The following is a 3,529-nucleotide window of genomic DNA, read 5'->3' as shown; positions in this document are numbered from 1 at the left end:
TCTATATTTGCTGACTCATCTCCCATTTTCTTTTTTTAAGATTTTTTTTTTATTGGGGAATTGGGGATGGAAACAGCGCTGGGGAATTGGGGGAAGGGGAACAAACAAGTTGCTGTCCTTTAGTTCTTCAGTCTAGCTGTGGAGGACGTTGCTTCACTGGCCCAAGTTGGCACCATCATTGCGCTCTTCCCAGGTGAGGCAGATCAGTCGCTGGCTTCTGGACGGCCGCTCACTGCGGATGCTGGCCGCTCACGCTGGCTGCTGGCTACACACGGTAGCCCATGGCAGCCCACTGCAGCAGGAACTGTAGCCCACGCCGCCACCAGCGACTCACGCACGGACAGCCCAGCTCCAGATTGAGCTGTTGTTCAGCATCTTAGCTGTAGAGGACAGTCTACTGAACTGGGGCCCTCTGGCGTCCCAAGCCAGCTCTTAACCAATGCACCACTCGGCTGGCCCTCATCTCCCATTTTCAATGCAACCCTCTCCAAGGTAACCTTTTCCCCTACTACTAACTGAAATGGCTTTTATCAATAATGACCTACCTCTTGCCAAACTCAATAGTTAATTGGTTTTGTCTTACTATTCCACTTATCAACATTTGATATAGACTATGTATTCTTTCATGAAACATATTTCTTGACTTTCATGACAGACATCGCATCACAGTACACACACTTGAATTTTCTCCTTAGAATTGAACTTACTTCTAGCCCTTCTTTGCTGGCATTTCCCTGTTTAATGGTCCTCTGAATATTTAAAAGTTTTATAGTTTTAGCTCTTACATTTAGGTCTATGATTCATATTGAGTTCAAGTTAGGGAAATTTTCTTCTATTCCTAGTTTGCCAAGAGTTTTTATCACAAAAGAAGGCTGAATTTTTCAAGTGATTTTTTTTCTGCATATTGAGATGGTAATGTGGTTTTTCTTTTTACAGCATTGATATAATAAACTATCCTGATTGTGATCTGAAATTGGAACCAACCTTGCTTTCCCAAGATGAACCTGATTTTCTTAGTATGTGTCATCCTTTTTATGTATTGCTGAATTTTACTTCGTATAATTTCTGCCTATCTGTTTGCATATGATATTGCATGGCAATTTTATTTACTTGTCTTTGTCAAGTTTTGCTGGCCACATTCAATGAGTTTTGAAGTAATCCATCTTCTATTTTCTGGAAAAGCAAGTATAGATTTGGTGTTATCCCTTCCTTAAATGTTTAGAATTCAACAGTAAAACCATCTAGTCTTGGAGTTTCTTCTCTCCCCCCCCCACACACACAATTTAATACATGACTTTTATTGCATTTAAAATATCAAAATAAGTCTGAGGAATCCCTCGACATCTTGGCGTTTATGTAGCTGGACAACTTAGATCTTAATCATTAGCCTGCTGAACTGTTCCTTTTTCAGAAACATAGCTACCATCCAAAATTTTTCTGGTATCCTTGTTTTTTAACTGTTGTGGCTTGCTGAATCAAAGCCTGAATTTGATACAAGTTCAATATCATTTCCTTCAAGAATTAACTCATCTTTCTGGGCTTGAGATACTGAACAAGCAACACCTTACCTCATCCAAATCCTTGGGTGAAAACACCCAAAGACATTTTGGATTTCAACAAGAGAATCATTCTCTGAAATAATGACGTTGATGGGGAAGTGAGCACACACAGACCTCATCTTGTAATGGAAACCCAATGTAACACCCCTGATCATGTTCTGTACATGACTTCAGATAATGTGAACAGTAGACAGTTCCTTTCTATTTCCCCAACATTTATCAACATGGAGCCTCTTCATTTTCTTTCCAAGGAGACTGAGTTCTACATTGATGTGATTGAAGTCCCTCCACACAGTACCTCTGAGGCCCTTCACAATAACTGTGAGTCCCTTCAGAGTAATGTCCACATTTTCTGGAATGTCCACAGTCTGATTGTTGAGAATGATCTTCATCTTCCCAGTAGATTCAGCAAAGAGAGTGTCTTGGAGTTTCTTGTAAGAAGTGTCTGTGGTATGAGAGAGAAAGAAAGAGGTCTTTTAAACTAAAGATTAAAATTACTAAGATGGATATAAAGTTATTCAAGTTATCTTTTTCTTCTTTTGTGAGCTTTGGCAGTTGTATCTTTCAAGGCATTTGTCCATTTCATCTATGTTATTGACATTAAAATGTCTTAATATCCTTTTAATGTCTGTACAGTCTGTAGTGATAACATCTCCTTAATTCCTGATACTGGTAATTTGTGTCTTCTCTCTTTTTTTCTGGATCAGTCAGGCTAGAGGGTTTTTTTTTGTTTTTTAATCAATTATATTGATCTTTTCAAAAAACTAACTTTTGGTTTCATTTATTTCCTCTATTTTTCTTCTGTTTCATTCAATTTATTTCTACCCTACTATTTCCTTCATTTTGCTTGTTTTTGTTTTTTTGTTTTTGTTAGTTTCTTAAGATAGAAGTTTAAATTATTGAATTGAGCTGTTTCTTCTCTAATGTTAGCAACTAATGTTATAAAATTTAATGTTTTCATTTTTACTTAATTCAAAGTATTTTCAAATTTTCATAGTGATTTCTTCCTTGATCCAATTAGAAGTGTACTTAATTTCCATATAGGTTTTTTTTTCAGATATTTTTCTATTATTTATTTCTAGTTTAATTCCATTGTGGTCAGGTAATATGCTTTGTATGATTTCAATCCTTTTAAAGTTAATGAATTTTTTTTTATTGCTCAGATTATGATCTATCTTAGTGACTGTTTCAGGTGCACTTGTTAAGAGTATATTCTGCTATTGTTGAGTGACCTATAAATGTCAATTAGGTCACGTTGGTTGGTAGTGCCGTTCAGGTTTTCTATACTAATTTTCTGTCTACTTGTTCTACCAATCACAGAAAGGAGTGTCGGAGTCTCTAGCTACCATTCATAACTTGAGTATTTCTTCTATAAATAATAGTATTTTTCACTTTATGTATATTGAAGCTCTATAACTTGATACATACACATTTAATATTGTTGTCTTCTTGATATAATTGGCCCCTTTCTGTCAGATTCGTACTCTATCCTTCTTTAGCCTGGATTCAAAACCAGGAAACTGACTTTTATAGATTATATTCCTGCTCTGTTTTTAGGTGGGTTTTGGCCAATGAGAGACACTGGGAGGACATTGGAGCATGGAGGGAAAGAGGTTTGGATACTTAATCCTTTCAGCTCCTCCCTGCTGGGTTGCAGGTTGGCAGGGCTATGTTCCTCTAGGAAGCCACCATAGGTTGTTATCAGGTAGGTGGCTGTCTCCTACAGCAGTAAGTCTCCTTGGGCTCTGGTAATCCGTCTTTCCCTTACCCCTTAGTTATAATAGCTATAACCCAGAGTTAAAATGACTCTGATTAGTTCACTTTTTTTTTTGTTTTCAGGTAACCCTAACAACCGCACTTTATTTTTTCCATTTTTTTTTTATTGTTAGTTTCAGGTGTACAGAACAATACAATAGTTACCCTTTTCACCCTCACCAGGTAACAACCCCCCTCCCCCCATCTATTGCCCT

The 3,529-nt window shown here is 37.2% G+C and overlaps 1 pseudogene; it reads right to left on the bottom strand.

The window, feature by feature from the left end:
* Positions 1–880: 880 nt before the first annotated feature.
* Positions 881–3,529, bottom strand: part of LOC109377130 (60S ribosomal protein L9 pseudogene) — a 4,248-nt pseudogene continuing 1,599 nt past the window's right edge.

Source organism: Hipposideros armiger, unplaced genomic scaffold (assembly GCF_001890085.2).
Source record: "Hipposideros armiger isolate ML-2016 unplaced genomic scaffold, ASM189008v1 scaffold_1299, whole genome shotgun sequence".
NCBI lineage: Eukaryota > Metazoa > Chordata > Mammalia > Chiroptera > Hipposideridae > Hipposideros > Hipposideros armiger.
Note: the sequence above shows the minus strand (reverse complement) of the source record. Positions and strands in the feature narration are given on the sequence as shown.